General features: G+C 40.8%; 1 long non-coding RNA gene across 1 annotated transcript; it reads right to left on the bottom strand.

Moving 5' to 3' along the window:
* Positions 1-804: 804 nt before the first annotated feature.
* On the bottom strand, positions 805-17291 carry LOC136286045 (uncharacterized). Its single transcript, XR_010719706.1, has 3 exons — positions 16929-17291; positions 988-1041; positions 805-905 (listed from the first exon to the last, which is right to left on the bottom strand). It is a non-coding gene; the product is annotated as an uncharacterized lncRNA (long non-coding RNA).

The raw sequence follows: 17291 nt of genomic DNA, 5'->3' as shown, positions 1-17291 counted from the left end.
TTTTCTTACCTGTTTATAAATTAGGCTGGGGAATGGTTCTTTTAATCTCTTGTGGGAAGCAAGTTTGACCTCTACAAATGATAGCAAGTGTTTCAGTTTGTGGAGCTTGTCACAGTCATTTATATACTGATTCTGATTTCTTCATTTTCCCCACCCATTTAACTCCCCTTGACAGTTTTACCAGTTTTACCATACACTGCTTTATTCTTTTTCCAAAACCAGAGAAAGAGTGGATGCTTTCTTCTTTCATTGTTCCCTTTCTAACTAAAAAAAAGTTGCTCTTCTAGAACTGTCTTGATTTTTCCTTTCATTATAATTGCACTGGCTTAAGTTTCCACCCATGACAGATCATACTGGAAGTGTGTTGTTATTCTATTCCTATTTGCAGAAATGTTATGACTTGTGTAGTGGTATGGTTGCTTGGTTTTGTCAGCTGCACTGATATGCAGACATAGAAACATAAAACTGTAGGGATGACATAAAAAAAAAAAGAAGAAGAAGAAGTGAAGTACAAGAGATTAATTTAGCTTGTCCTTGAGCTGCAAATTTCTAATGACCATAGAGCAAGTGATGTAATTGCTATATAATAGGCTAACTTGTTGGAAACCTGGTAATTTAATACGATTAGAAGTGCCCAGTGACAGGACCCAAGGGGATGGCCTGAAATTGTGTCAAGGGAGCTTAAGGCTGGATATTAGAAAAACGTTCTTCACCTGGAGGGTGGTTGGGCACTGGAACAAATCCCCAGGGCAGTGGTCACAGCACCAGCCTGACAGAGTCCAAAGAAGCATTTTGATAACACTCTCAGGCACATGGTGTGACTGTTGGAGATGGTTCTGTACAGGGCCAGGAGTTGGACTTGATGGTCCTTGTGGGTCCTTTCCAGCTCAATATATCCTGTGATTCTGTGAAAACAAGTTGAAATAATTGAAAGAATCCTTCATTTTTCATTTGAGATAATTGCAAGAAAATTGCAAGTTCCTTTACCTGTGCTGGCAGCAGGGATTAAGGCAGCTTTCTACCTCTGGTAAATATATCTGCCTAAAAGGAAGAAAAATGACAAATGCTCAGAAGTTTCTCAGGAATTACCATGGGTGTCTAAGAACTGTTTTGATCCAGTGACATTTGGAAGGATGAGAGATAGTCCAGGTGATGAAAGAGGTAGACAGACCTCAGAACAGTCTAAACAGACTTAACAATACAACCCTGAGAAGAGATATTTGTTGGGTGCTTGTTGAGAAGGAGCTTGGTGACGAAAATTGTCAATTTTTCTGATTCTTTGTATGTTCAAGAAAGCGGAATTCTGAGCTTTGTTTCTGATACAAAGAACAGTGCTGAAGACTGAGATCCTTCCTGAGTTCTCCTTTTAAAATCAAATAATCTGCATCAAATCCCACACTCAGATATTGCCCAAACCTTTTGCCAGAGTGGGGATGAAATTGATGCCTGCTTGCAGTTCAGTCACACAACTTGTGCAGGTAGCACATCACTACAGAAAAAGCAGTATTTGCATTAGATCATGACTGCAGTTTTACAGACTAATTAGCATTTGCTTTATGCCTTACAGTACAGCTGCCTTGTGCCTTTTGCTGAATTTAGCAAATACATCCCTCTGGAGATACTAAATTAAGATAAAATCTATAAATTATTAAGGTTTTACTAGCCCATTTTTCTAGATTATCAGGGAACTAGGAATCTTCATCTATGTCCTGGTTTAATTCTACCCAGCAGCTTAGCCCCACTTAGCTGCTTGCTCACTTTCACCTGGTGGGATGGAGGAGAGAATTGGAAGTGTAAAAGTGAGAAAATGTGTAGGTTGGGATGCACAGAGCTTATTAGGGAGAGCAAAAGCCACACACACAAGCAAAGTAATACAAAGAATTAATTCACTGTTTCCCATCATCAGGCAGGTGTTCGGCCATCTCCAGGAAAGCTGGGCTCCATCACACATAACAGTGATTTGGGATAACAAGCCCTGTCACTCCAAACAACTTCGTGTTCTTCTTCTTCCTCCAGCTTTATATGCTGAGCATGTCTCCATATGATATGGGATATCCCTGTGGTCACTTAGGGTCAGCTGTCCTGGTGTCCCCTCCCAACTCCTTTTGCACCCTCATAACTCCTCACTGATGGGGTGGGATGAGAGGCAGAAAAGGCCTTGGCTCTGGGTAAGCACTGCTCGGAGATAAGGAAAACATCCCTGTGTAATCAGCACTGTTTCCTGTACAATTCCAAAACACAGTCCCAAGCTGTCTGCTCTGAAGCAAATTAACTCTGTCCCAGCTAAACCCAGCACAGTCCAGCTGATCTGTGACTGATTATAAAGTATATAAAGTATGTAGTTTGGGGAACAGCAGGGGATGAATGTTTATTCATTACTTAAACATTTTCCCATGAGAGTTATGAGACTGGAGTTATGTGTCCAGAATTTGCCCACCATGCATTCCCATCTTACAGCATTCCCAAAAAAGACACAATCAATGAGGGAGGATTTGGGAAATGAAACTAATGGTTTTTAGCGTATCATTCCCAAGAGATAAACTCCAGGTAGCTCTGGGGCTAGAGAGGATTATATTTTCATCTGCACCCAACCAGCTCTATGTTCAGAGGATGTCCTATTGAATAAAACATGTCTCACTGAGGAAAAAGCTATTGGAAGCCAAGGTGGCCTCAGCAAGAGGTCAACTTAATCTGGAGAATGCAATGGCCTCTTGCAAAATACAGAAGAAAACAGGGCCCTAAAAAGTCTTATAGATCACACCAGTAATGAAAATTGAATCGAACAATGAGAGAAACTGGCAACACTTCTGGTAAAATAGAGAAATTTTAATATCTTTAAAATTAGTGTTAGCAGGTGGCCCAGTTTGAGCAAATTATATATCAAAAATTACTGTCATCAACTTCCAAAATTTTTGTGACAGAAATCTGGCAGGGCTGTCTCAGTGCTGTTGGAAACAGAAGAAGAATTGATGCAGGGAAAACCACTCAGTGTAAGAACTACTAGAGTTTATTTTTACACCAGAAAAGTAGAAAGCAAGCATACAGAAATTAAAACTTATTTTAAAAGTAGTAAAAGTATGGTTCTTGTTATAGCTTGCTACAGCATGTGTTCCTTGAGGTCTTTAGGGATGACATATAGTGCTTAGGTAGCAGTTCTAATGTAAAATAACAATGATGTTAAAATCTTGGGCACGTTTGGACTGGTTCTGAGTCTAATCAAAATGGTGAATGATTAAGTCAGATGTTGCTGTGTGAATGAATACATTGTTGGTTCATGGAGCTCTACTTACAGATACATAAAATGCCTTGAAACTCTCCAGAGTGCGCTGCAAAAAGACACTTGAGGAAAATCTAACAATTACTGGCAAATGTACATGCCCTACTGGCTGCCAAACATAGTCACCGCGCTGCCATGTCAGTGGAAACTCACTGGAATAGAGAGGGCCAATAGACACCTCTTCAGTAGCCCACCAGTAAAAGAAAGAAACACTCAATATTTCAGCATATAAGATAGAAACACTCAGTGTTTCAGCATCTGAAGGGCTGCTTCAGTTTCATAACAGCAGCTGTGAAAATGAAAATATGTAAAAACATGAGAGAACTACTGATAAAGCTGGGAGAATAAAAGCAAGACCAAAGCAGCTTAACAGGAAGCAGCAGAAGAAAGAAATCTGAAGCAAGCTTCATAAAAGCAAAACAAATGAAGAGAAGCAGTTTCTTAAAAATGTCCTGAGCTCTGTAAAGAGCAGCTAAGCAGGCCACCAGGAGTGGCTGCAAGGTCCGTGGTCTGCTTGCCACTTTCTCCTGGTCTGACACAGAAGAGTTCTGCAGGAACAAGGACGTACAAGTTGGTACCAGACAGGAATGCAGCTACATTGCTCTGGGAATCAAAGTCCAGAGACAACACAGACACTTTGCCACGACTCTGAACCCAAGTGAATGACAGGAACCCATCAAATATTTCAAACAGGTTTCTACACATAACTCCAGCTGCACTGAGGAGCACAGGGCTGTAGGGAGCCCAGAAATACAACACTGAAGTCCTTCTTCATAGAGATGGCATGCATGATTTCATGATCCCTTCCACTTATGAACTGCCTCCATATGGACTAAGGTAGTGAGCTCTGTGTGCAGTTTAGGTGCTGGTAGGCCTTACTAGCTTGGGCACAGGTTGTACTCACAGAGCATTGCAGCTGCTGGTGCTAACTTTTCCAGAATTAGAAGTGTGATGCACCTCACCCTAACTGCAGTATTGTTTCTGCCCTGCCAGCCATGAAGAGGGTGACTGTTGTGAGCAGATGGATTCTTTGGGATTATCTTGATTATTATGAATGCCCTGATCTGTTGAAAATATTACTCAGTGTGAAAAAAAAAAATGTACTTCAAGAAAAGAAATCAAAACATATTGCTAGGTGCATTCCAAAACACCTGAATGCATAGCATTACAGGAACAGCAAGAAAAAAATACTTTCACTTATCTATGTAAGTGCAATCAATGAGCAATGAATGTCTAAGCAACAAATTACTTTCATAAATTAAGATCGTCTCTCTCAGAAATATATGCTTTCAGTTCAGGCTTCATACTTTTTTGGTGATGGGACATGGAAAACTGCTAGGGTATCTATAAAGAAAGACTGATTTATTCCAAAGTAAATGATCCTAGGAAATCCTCAGAGAAGACTCTTCTTACAATATCAAGAATTCTATCTAGGACAAGCCCACATCAGCATCAAGCACAGCAACACAATTGAAAGACAGATTTAGGACATCATCGATATGACTTCCATAACAAGTGATAATATGGATGCCATCTGGAAAACACAGAAAAGGAGTTGGATATGGATGAGCTTCTGTCAAGTTATTCTCTATTTTTTTCTGCTGTTTTTTTATGCAAGTTCCTAGCTATAATTATTTTTATATAATAAAAATCCTCATAATCTCAGCATGCTTATGGGTGGAAAAAGTTGTGAGAGTTAAAGGCTTTGAGGGAGAAAATGCTTAGTTCTGTAAGGTTTCAGAGAAAGATTTTAATCTGGCTGGAATTGCCATCATTTGCTATCATTGTGTCCTGACAGTTTTGAAACTCATTTTTCACTGCCACAAGCAGCAGAAGAGCTGTAGAAGGGTTGTGGGTTCCAGAGTATATTGTATGTTGTTCTTATGATCAGGTATCCTTTAGTAACTTCTACTCCTGTGGGTCCCACAAGTACTTAACTTGTCTGAAGACAAGCCATTCCTGCCCTGCCTGGTTGTATATGCATGAATTTCCTTCTGAGGCTGGCACACCTGGGTAGTTTAATTGGTAAATTAATTAGTTCTTCTTTATAACACTAAGACGGAGCTCTGATCCTTTTAAGGAAGAGCACCTCATTTTATCACTTTCAAATTCACAAGCCCCTTCAAACTTGTCATCTTCCTGTCAGCAAAAAAGAGACCCTGCAAGCTGTAGTGGTAACAATCCCCAATTTACGGTAATTACTCATTGTCTAAAGCCAGTTACAAGCTCTATTCCTTGTTCTCATTGACACTGCTGTGAAATAAGTAGCTGTTGAGGCCTGCAATATTGATAATTTATGTGCTAGATTCTCGTAAATTCAGGTCCTGTTCAGCCTCTTTGTCAAAAGGGAGACATTTGCACAAGGTAATTGACCCCTCTATTGGTAAGTTGATACTAACAGGGGGCAGGCCAGGTGGCCAGCCTGGACCATCCAAAGCACAGTGGCAAATCACAAGCTAATGCTGAGACAGTGTTTCACAAATTGGGCGGTCATAAATTAGGTCTGTGTTTAGAACTGAAGTGTCATGACCGTGGGATACAGGATGTCTCCAGAAGTGTGTTTATATTCAGCTGAATCGCCAGTGTGCCAAAGAAATTCATTGGACAAGCTTTGCTGTAAACAGCAGGTTGTAGCTCAGGGGATGATAATGCCAGAGCACACGCCTGTCAAGGGAATCAGCTCCTGACTCCAGCCAGCTGCAGACGTGTCCTGGCAGCTCCTGGCTGAACAAAACAAGGAGAGGACCTTGGGAATCTCCTTAAACACAGATAGCCAGTAAAGTTTGTGGTTGCTCTGTTTCTTTTGTTTGTTTTCTGTATCTACTTTCTAGTTTCTTAATTTATTTTGCTTTTCATCCGGTCATCTGGCACCTGTCACCTGGCTTGATAAATACTTTCAGCAGAATCTGGCAATAGTTCAGGTGGCCTGACTTCAAAGCAGAGCAATATAACAAACATCCACTAGATTGCACCTAGGCATTAAGCCACACATGCTTAAATTAGACTCTCCTGCTACCTTCTGAAAGGAAGTTGTGCAAGGAGAAGCTATGACAGAAGTGATGCCTTCTAAGCAAGTCAGGCTAGGAGAGAAGCCAGCTTAATACTGGCTAAATAAAACATGAAATGTCAATGAAAACAAAAAAAAAAGGTGAAAAAGAAATGGAAATAGAAAAACTATAACACAGAGCAAGAAATTCAGTCAACAGTGCAATGAAGTTGTTGACCAAGAAGCAGATGGCAATAAATTGGGGCACCTTCTGAGAATCCTAGAACTAAGGTAAGGAAGTTCAGCACTGTGAAATATGATGACCTGATACACGAGGGCAGGCAGATATTCAGGTACTTGAAAGAAATTCTTATGGAACAAGCTCAAGTTGGTCATTTAAACAAATGCAGAAATTGAATTCTTGCATACAAAACACCATGCAGTTGATACTCCAACAACAGAAGAGGGTGGAAAAAGCACGGAGAGGCCAGGTAGTGCTTTGCTTTGCTGGAAGTGGGTTTCCAGCATAAACCAGCAGCAGCCCAGCTCACAGTGCACAGGCTGGGACATGCACCTCTCATATTTTGAATCTGATCTGCTTGTGGGCAGGAATCAGAGAGAGCCTGCCTGGAGGCAGGAAGAGGATCTTGCCTCCTTCAGCCTAAGGGTATGAACCCTGTAGGACACTTTTAGTTAAAAATACTGGTAACTTCCTTACATGAACAGGAAATACGCTCTCTCTTTGGCAAAGAGAGACCAGATTCTTAGAGAAGGCTGCCAGAAAGCAATTACTCAGGTTAAGTGCACAAGCTATGTCTGGGATGGGGATATTGCTCAGTGTATTTAGCAAATTAAGTTATTTCAAGGTAATACAAATAGAAACACATTGCTTTTATTTAAAGGGTGGTGAAAAAGGAAGAAGCACTGGACTCTGTCTCTCATAAGTCAGAAAAAAATAACTTGGCTGAAAGAGGCAAGTAAATTACTGAAGGTATGCCTGAGTGTAAGCAGGAGTGGACATACCTAAAGTGTGATAGTATGCCATTTCCACTTTACCCACCAAGAGATTTCTTGGGCTGTAATTGTCCTCTCTGACAAATATGGACAATACACAGAAGCCTTTTTGATTTCATTAAGGACTCCTAGTAAGAAAGCACCAGATCTGAAGATGCATTGCCAAAGTCTGCCATCACCACTTAGCTGGAATTTCGAAACATTTATAAAATGTGAACTAGTTCAGATAGGGCAATGCAGATTCAACCTCATCTTCATGGGTGAAAGTTCTAGTTCAGCAGTAAGCTGAACACAAAGGGTTCAAAAAGCTGTGTCAGGAGAATTTAAAAGGTAAAAACAAAGACGAGAGAGAATAAATCTGCTCTGACATTCCCAGTGCAGATATCGGTTTTGGCATTGGGCTCTCTCTGAGGTCAACTGAGAGCAACAGATGTTTCTGGGCATGACTCCTCCCATTTGAAACCCGGTACTTGTGCAAACAAAGTGCACCTTGAGATTGCCACTCTCTCTCCAGTGACTGAGGAGGGTAGACAGGGTGATGAGCTGAGCTGCAAATGTTTCCTACATAGATGCACAAAAACAAGTCAGAAGGTCAAGTGAGTGTTGGGCCAAAAGACTTACAGAGGTCCATTCCAGCCTCAACCATTCTGTGAAGTTCAGGCCAAGTGCCAACAAGTAAAATTGGAGCAGCCAAGGCAGCTGCCCCTCAGTCACCCAAACTAGCTATGAGTCCAGTTTTTCACAGCATTTTAAATAAAAGCAGGATGGGCATGAGGGGTCAGTGATATTATCCCTTAATTTAGTAATCTGGGTGAAAAAATGCAAATTTTGACAATAGAGTATTGTTGGGGGTTAGGTTTGTTCCTTTTTTTTCTCTAAAGAATTTTTTCCCCACAAGTTACCAAGGAGACCAAGTGTTGGATACTGGAGAGTACTTAACCGAAACAAAGAGGTGGACAAAAGGTGGAAGGGGGAGATAACGCAGGTAAAAGACAAAGCTTGAGGCAGCTGCGTGCTTTTCTGCTTCCGGCGTTCGGGGAGACGCGTGTCTGCCGCTCCTCGAGGAGCTCAGCCGCCGCAAGGCACGCCGAGCGGAGAACGGCTGTTGCTGGCTGGAGGAGTTTCACTGTGGCCAAAGGGATCCAGTCCTGGGAAATCTACTATCACCGGTTCGACCTGAATCCTGAGTTTTTCTCTGCCACTCGCGGAAGCTGGGCCGCTTTTTTCTGCCTCGCCTTCGGTTTCTTCAGCGCTGCTCCTCTTGCTGCAGCGTGACCCTGCACCCCCTGCGCTGCTGGGACATCCTGCCCCTGCCTGCCGGGACACCCTGCCATCCCAGCTACCAGCCCGGGACTTTTCCACTGTTCCAGCTTGGTGCTCTGAGGATCCTGCAGGGACACCGAAACCAAACTGCCCTGGGTTTTGTGAAACAAAGCCCTCAAGGTTCTTGGTACTGTTGTCGTTTGTCATTAATGCTGTAGTTGTTTGGTGGGGGGGGGAGTTTTTTTGTGTTTGTTTGCTTTGTATTACATACTAGTAAAGAACTGCTATTCCTATTTCCCAAATCTTTGCCAAAGAGCCTCTGATTGTAATTTTACCTAGCAGATACCTGTCTTCCTAAACCAAGACAAGTATGTGCAGAGGATCATTAAGTGATTGTCAAAAGAGCAAAAGAAAACTTATTGAATTGTCTGTCTTGTTACTGCCAGCCTTAATTTTGTTAAGATATTGAGCTGTGTACCATTTGCTATTTTTAAGAAGAGATCCACTGAAACTGTGACTCTTGGGAACCAAATATACAACTTTTTATATTCTGAGACTTAACCAACTACGAAATAATGGTTTTTATCCCTTGTGGACAGAGAAACATGTGCTGAACTGATGTCCAAGCCACTGAGGAATATAAAGTGCCTCAGACTGGAGGGAATAAATGTGCAGCTGCCATAGGAAAAAGGCAACAAAAATGGAATTTTTTGAGGAGACTGTGATGTCCAAAGAAGTAACTAACTAGGAAAAGATCACCTTATGTGCCTGAAAGCCTCATTCTGCCACTAGTTTCCGGAAATAGATAAACTCAGAGGAGTAAGTATAATCATCTCCAAGCCATTTATGAGTCTGAGATTAAAGTGGGCTGGTGGGGTGTGAAGAAATATGGAGGTGTGAGGAAAAGAAAATGATCCTCTGCAACTGTTGTCAGATACAGCATCCAACTGCCCATAGGCTGATTGCATTACTGACAAAACATAATACATTTTGTAATCATCACAGGATTTGTTTTTCAGTATTCTTTAGATTTGTGTTTTAATGCAATTGTCTATGCCCTCCAGGAGCATCTTGACCTGTAATGGCCATAATTCGCCCCTGCAAAAAACCCCTTAAAAATTCCTCCATACTTTTAATGAATTTGGGAAAGAAAACCCAAATAACCCCCCAAAAAAACCCACCCCAAAACAAAAACAAAACAAAACACCCCCCCCAAACCACAAACAAACATTAAAAAAACCAAACCAAAACAAAACAAACAAAAAAACCCCCCAAAAAAACCCCAAAAAACCCCACCAAATCCAACCAAAAACCGAAACAAGAAACAGAAGTAACCTTTCTCACTTGCCCAAAACATTACTGAGTAATAGCAGGTAGCTTGGACAGGTAGACTTCCATGGCACCTGTGTTGGACCAGTTGCTGCTCAGAAGAAAATGTTTATTTTACTTTATGTCACCTTTCTCTTTTCAGCATTTTCAGCCTTGAGGATTTTATTAATAAATCCAAGGAAAATACTTGGGTGTACAGTGACAATATCAAAAATGTACACTTACTAGACAAATACATTTTGTTAAGCAAGCCAGGATCATGACAAGGAGAAAATTAAGGAGAAGAGAGGAGAAGAAAGAAAAACTAAATGTCAGAATTCTTGGTGGCTGCTGAAACTATTCCTTGTGTAACTCCGAAACAGATAGAGAAAAAAAAATGCATTAGGTTGTCATTGGCAATTTTATATTCAACCTCTTTATTACTTTCCTGATACAGTTAGTTCATGAGGGATCTAATTCCTCACTTTGCTATCCAGTTTGAAATCAGGTAATCCTGAAAGGTAATACCTGTGTCTTTTACTGTGCTAAATGAAGCAAACTGGCTTATGTGGCAAGGAAGGAGATGATCTAACAGGTGTATTTAATATTTTAGTATAGTGCTGCTTAGTTTTTTAGTTCCTTACAGAAGTATTTCCTCATCTTCCTAGCCAAAGGAACGTGCCATGCTCACAACTGTCAACACTTGCTGTCCTGAAGGAGCAGACAGGCTTTGCTGCTGGTCAGCACCTCCAAGTCCCATGTATGAGATGAGTTAAGGAACAGCAGCAGATGTCACAGAACAATTGATGCAAACTAGGAGTAAATCTTATAAACATAACTCCTGTGCACTACATCAGCAAGGATGTGGTGTGGACACCAAACACTTTGAAATCACTTTGTCCCAGATATTGCAATGCCTCCAGTCTATCTGACTCTACCTTGAACTAGCACAGCATCTCCAGGCCTGGCCAGTGAATTTTCTGGCATTTGATGCATTCAACTGTAAAGTCATTCACACAAATACACAGTGGGGAGAAAATCATCAAGTAATGCTTTTCTGGTAAAAGCATTGCTGGAGGAGCTCACAGCCCTCCAGAAACTAGAAAAGCAAAAAATTTTAAATTAATAGATACTTCTTTTCAGCACACTTTAATAGTCTCCATTATTTTGCTGGTTTTTCATCTCATCCCAAAGCATATGTAAACATTTGATTGTTTCTTTTCCTCTCAGATTTGCTGTGATGCCATCAGCAGTTACAAATGCTCAGCCAAAAAAACATTACAAATGCTAGACCACATTTAACTCTTTTCAGCTTCTGAAATTGGGACCTACCCCTTCTTATCAGAAATTTCTGTGGACTCAGTCCTGGTCTGGCAGAGCTACCAGCTTCCATCTTCAGTGGCCTAGTTTAAATTTACTACTCCATGCCCTCACCTCCAAACACGACTCTCTCTTTTAATTTTTATTCTCTGCTTTCTCTGCTGGCTGCAGTTGCTTTAAGCAGATGAAAAATGAAAAAAAAAAACCACAAGGGTGGTAGGTGCTGCTTTAAAAGGAGTGCCCTCAAATCTGCCCCTCAAGTGAATCCTGCAAAGGTTAACCTGCATGACTGTTATAAGGGCAGCTGCTGTGGCAGGAGCCTGGAAAGACCAGCCCCTGTGACCCATTTTAAACACACAATCCCTGATTCATGGCAGAAATCTCATTATGGACATTCATTTTTTTTAAGAACTGCTGAGCAGTGGGTAACAACATATCTTCAAATTAAATCCAGTTCAATAAATAGCACAAAGTTAAATCATTCAAGGTCTGGCCAGCCTCGAGCTATACTTAAGCCCTGTGCATGATTAACAGATTAGAATGCAAAAAAAAAGCAGCTTAATACGTTCACTGCAGAGATACTTTTATTCCCCTGTGATACAAATTGTTTTATCTCTAGATACTACACCAGTCTGCTCTGCCTGTAGGCCTGAGCAGATGGTGTGGCTAAAGGAGCACTGAATTTCCAATTTACCCTGAAACCTGGATATTTGTGTTGTGTCCTTTTAATGATAATAGTGTTTTCAATTCTTGCGAAGAGCTATGTATTTGTCTGTATTTCACTCATTGCAGTAATATTCCCAGTCAAGAATGCTGAGAGGCTCAAATTGATCCCGAGCCATGCAGTAATTCAGTATAAAAGAAAAGGCAATGGCATCCATATAGCCCAAAACCTACCTTCATGCCTTATCTGTAACAACACACTATCTGCTATGTGGATGTCACTTACCATCCTTTAAATTAGCACTTTATATTAGGACATTTAAATCCTAAGTATTCCTCACAATGAGCTTCAATTAATTAACAAAGCCAGCATTCCAAGCTTTTATTCTCTTAAATGGGGCCTACTTTTATTTTTTTCATAAGGTTGCATAGCTGTATGACTACACCACTGCACTTAAAATAAAAGTAACTAAAGTAGATTGATATAAAGCTCAATACAACAGAATATAATTTAAATTCTTATGGCATGGCAGGACCATGTTTCACTTTCAGCAGAAACAGAGAGGTGGGAGGGCTCAGCCTTGTGCAGGATGAGACCATCTGCAATATTACAAATGCTGTGCATAGCACTGAGGACAAGAGAATCAGGCACACATTGTGACCACGCTCAGGTCTCAATTAGAAATAACAGAATGATAGAATATTAGAAATACTACAGGCACCAGGGCCAGAAATACCACTGCAAAGCCTCTGGCACTTAAATAACCAGAAAATCGTTGTCATCATTTGCATTTCATAGCTGAAACTCACTTAAATATAGGGACATATCAGAATAGCAATGAGAGGCACTGGCATATTCATGTATTTTTAAATATGAAAAAGACTACCGTGCTGTAGCGGGTGGCATTTTGCAGTCTTCTCTGATACCCTCCTTCAACCATGCCAGCTACTTCCAGCAGATGTTTTCTACCGAAGTGCCTGGACAAATTAGAAACCTGCTGGCACAGGGGATTTTTCAAATTGAGCAGTGGGATTTTAATTTCATAATTCTCTTAAACATAACACCCTTAAACCCCTATGTGGACTTATAAGCTACATGGCCAAGTCAGACTTCCCTCAGGTACAAAATCCCAATGACAATCAGCCTGCACCAGCTGTAAAAAGCTGTGGGCTAGTGAATACCACTGCAGGATGGTGGTATGTCACCTGCAGCTGCTGAGGCACAGGCTCATGTCAAGAGAAAAGCTATCCTAGGAATAGGTTTACCTGTGATTTTGTTTCCTTTTGGTAAGGTTTCGTGTAGTTTTCCTCTATCCAGATTTCAGAAATGAGTCAGGTGATAAATGACCCAATTTTGAACAGGAAGGTTACCCCAGTGTGCTATGCTACTCTGAGCATGTGTAGTCCTCTGATTTTAAGGACATCTAAAGAAAGGAAGAGTTGATTAAATAAATCATTAGCTCTTTGTTGTAAGTTTTCAATGAATTGATGTTTGAGCAGCAAGCTTTGTGGTGTTAGAAGTTTTTTTTTCCTAACAGTAATTTCTGTAGTGACTTCTAAAGCAAAGGCAATGTGGTTTTAAAACCATTCAGTGTGATAAGGCTGTGCTGAAAAATTAAGAACTTGTTTGTGTGTCATGCTGCTTTTTTGAAGAAATAAATCAGAACAGCAGTCAAAATGTTGAAAATTCTGAGTGCTTTTTCAGTTGCTTGCATAAAAATGACTGCATTTTTAGTGCTCTGCTTCAAATTCAAGTTGCCACAATTCTGTTACCTGATCGATCTGTAAATCTGGCAGTTTGGATTGTGCAAAACCCCTAAAAAATAATAGAGTGAGTCTGAGACATCTGATATTTGAGGAGAGACTGACTTTCCAGACTCCTCAAAATGGAAAATCGTGGGAAAACATCCCAATGTCAACATCTAAGCCTCCCAGATGCTCTGTAGTTCACCTTGAAGCAGCGAGAAAACATCATTTTATGTGATGAGCTCATTGCCTGCAGTGCCAGACTCTGCCCTTCCAGAATCTCAGGCACTGGGGAAAGAGTCAGTGAGCCCAGCTTTTCCCACATTTCATTTTCAGTCATTTATTATCATTGCCAAAGGGACATCCATAGCCATGTTCTTTTTTTCGTTGCAACAAGGGCACTGACAGCTTTGCACATGCCAGGTCTAAGAGGCCCATGTCTATTACACAGGCCAGCCAACATCAACAGCCAAAAAGACATAGCCAAAAAGATCAGTCCCAAAGTCTCAGCTTCTTTCAAACATGTCAAATTTGCTGTGAATATGCTGATCAGCTGGGCTCCTGCAATTGGTCTGAGTATGTCCAACTAACCATGTTACATTTGTCCAGGATGGCTGGAATGGCAACAGTGTTGGCCACCAGAAGTTCCAAGACTGCAGAAGCTTAGAGTGTATCAGCAGCACTCCAGCCAGAGGTGCAGGGAGGTCCCCAGCTGCACTGAGTGATTTTTAGAGTTGAATGCTGTATGACTGGGGGAGGGAAAAGAAGCTGTCAGTAAGGCAGGAGAGTGTAGGTGTGAAAATTTTCCCCAGATTTAACAAGATCCTAAATATTTTCATCAAGAGAATCTGTGAACAACTCTTTGCCTCTAAAATACCATAGAGAATTGAGACTGTTGCCTGCTCTTGTTTAATTAAGGTTTGTTACAAGACCTACAGAAACTATTTTTCTCATGTTCATATTATAAAGGCTCTGTGAGAATAATGTGAGACCAACAGGAAGAATCCCATCTGCATAACAAAAGCTAAAGGGAGATCTGTAACTGATTTAATTTTATTGCATTTCAACCATGAAATACATCTTTTTACATCAGAAATACATAAAAAATTGCATTTCTGTCAATAGGTAACACAGATGAGTATACCACTCTATCAAAATGAAACTTCTGCCATTTCCTGTTATTAAGCTTATGACTCTTGCAGCTACATCCAGACTTTGGATCCAGAAGCACATCCTTCCAAAGATGTTCCTTCTGGACTGATGCAGGCTGACACAGAAAGGGAAAAGAGCAGACAGAGTTAATACAAGCAGGAGAACTGCAAGGTGCAGACAGGGAATACACTTTCTGGTTCTAAGTAATGTGGTTCAGTTTGTTATAAAACTTATATTGTTCAAAGAGACACAGAGAAAATGAATTCTTTTTGATTCCTGAACTTAAAAAATATGCATCTTAAAATGATAATAGAAAGACACCAGTTCAGTTTGTTTGGAAATTAACTAGGATTGCAATATTAGCCATGTGCACTTTCATTTGGACTGGTTTTTTTTTCTTTTCCAAATGGAAATAGATAAACATATTTGTAATTTTACAATCCTTTTCTTCTTTTCATTTCCTATAAATACTGTTCAAGGTGTTTTGGATTACAGTGAAAACCTATGTATTTTTGCAGCTGAGAAGATACCTACTGACTGCTGAGGGTACTGATGACTGACACATATCCATCATTTGAGAATTTGTCACTATAATTACTAAACACATTAAGTTATTTTAAATTTCTTGACAGTCTTCCCATTCAATGGCAGCAGAAATTGAGACAGCATTCAGCAAGGCCACAACTTTGGTGTTGACATCAGTTTTACTTTCATCAGGAGACATTTGGAGGCATCACTAATTAAATCAGAAAAGACATTAAATGCTTTTTACATGTTGTTGGACAGAAGGAATTGTGGCTGAGGCAGTAAAACTCCATCCTACAACATGCCTGGCTGGAACTCAGATCACAGGAAGCTCTTATTTGGGCCATGTAGGGAAGGAAAAACAGGTCTCTTAACACAAACAGAGATAATTTAAATTACTTTAATTGTTTTTGCAGGAGCCTTTTAAAGAGAAACTCAATTTTTTAGGACTCCCACAGGATAAAGGTAAGTTAACGAAGTAAATAGACACAGAACATCGTAGATCCTAGACAAAACATTTAAGCAAACTGATCTATTTGACTTCCTTGCAGAACAACTGTCAGCATTCCCCAGAGGAAGAGGGATGGCACTGAGAAATCCCTAAGCTTCATCTGAACCCTTCAGGTCAGTAAAGTCAACCTACTGTGAAAAGTGGTGATTTAGATTTCCCTGCAAAACCCTTTTGTTGGTACTGTAAGGAGCAATACATCAAAGCCTAAGATACTCTTGAATAAAGGCAGTTCATACTGAAAAGAAAAAACAAACCCCAGGTCTATAAGAGCAAGAAACAAAATGGATCAAGAATAAAGGAACTGACTTTAAAGAGTTTTTCAAAGTACCAGGCATGGCTAAATTGACTCATATCCTCAGTAACTATCAGTAAGTCACAATGTCAGGGTCCAGGAGAGCTGGATGACAGCCATGTACTCCTGACCAAGTCTGTGTTTTTAGGAGGTGTCCCTCAGGATATGACTTAAACCAGAGCCTCAAGGAAGGTCCTCAGTGTTCTGCAGATGAAAGTCTGCTATGGCTGAGTTACTCAAGAGACAAGGTCATACCACTACTAAGAAATGTCTCTATTTCAAGTCATTCTATAGACCATGAAATTGGGTGAAACCTGTTTGGAAGCTCATCACCAAGACCAAGTAGATAAAACCCCCAAATAACTAAAGTGTAAAGCAACTGTTTAGCTCCCTACTTTGGCTAAGTTTGGAAGAAGGCATGACTCTTCATGGTGAAATTATTTGACTCAATCCCCGTACTCAAGAGGACATCCCACCCCCTTTGCAAAATAGCTGTGTGTGCATTAAGGAGGCTCAGAGAAGACAGACCCTTGCCATGTTTGTGTTTTCAAGGGGATATACAAACAATAACACACTAGTAGTTTTTTAGCAACTCTGAGTGAGTACAAGTGGGCAAGCCTGGTCCCTTTCAGCAGCAGCTCAGCTCAGATATAGGTGGGTGTCAGCAAAGTGACTCTCAGCAGAAATGAAAGCCAAAGGTGCACAGAATTGTCAGTTACAAAATGCTGAGCCCCTGAGGGCACCCACTGTCCCTGCCAAATCCCATAGGGGTCCCCCACCCTCCCATGGTCAAGGATCCCATTTCAGCCCAGCCTGGACCCATCAGTCAGGTAAGGTCCCCGTAAGAGTTACCTTGGTTGAGGTAACTTACCTTCCTCAGAACTCAAATGGAGGCAGCTGTGACGACAATTTGAAATACTTAAAATATTAGAAAATTTAGTAAAACTTCCTTCCTGCTTTGCCAGTAGTCTTGCAATGTTTTCAGGGGGTATTTCCCAGTGGTAGGTTGGAGGAGAAATCATAAATAAAAATCTCCACCCAGTAAAACCACAAAGTATGACTATTCCTCGAAACAAGATGTAAAGTAGGGGCATTTCACCATGACAGCAAAACAAACGTGAACAATCCTCTGTAGCTCCTGCCTGGGCAGCTGCTTCAGCTTCAAATGGATCAATGCTTTTCCTTGGAGGCTGAGTGACAGGACCATCCAGCAGAGTATAACCATAAAAAAAGC

Source organism: Chamaea fasciata, unplaced genomic scaffold, assembly GCF_029207755.1.
Source record: "Chamaea fasciata isolate MVZ Bird 193981 ecotype frontalis unplaced genomic scaffold, bChaFas1.0.hap1 SCAF_2, whole genome shotgun sequence".
Classification (NCBI taxonomy): Eukaryota; Metazoa; Chordata; class Aves; order Passeriformes; family Sylviidae; genus Chamaea; species Chamaea fasciata.
The sequence above is the reverse complement of the archived record's forward strand: the minus strand, read 5'-3'. Positions and strand labels throughout refer to the sequence as shown.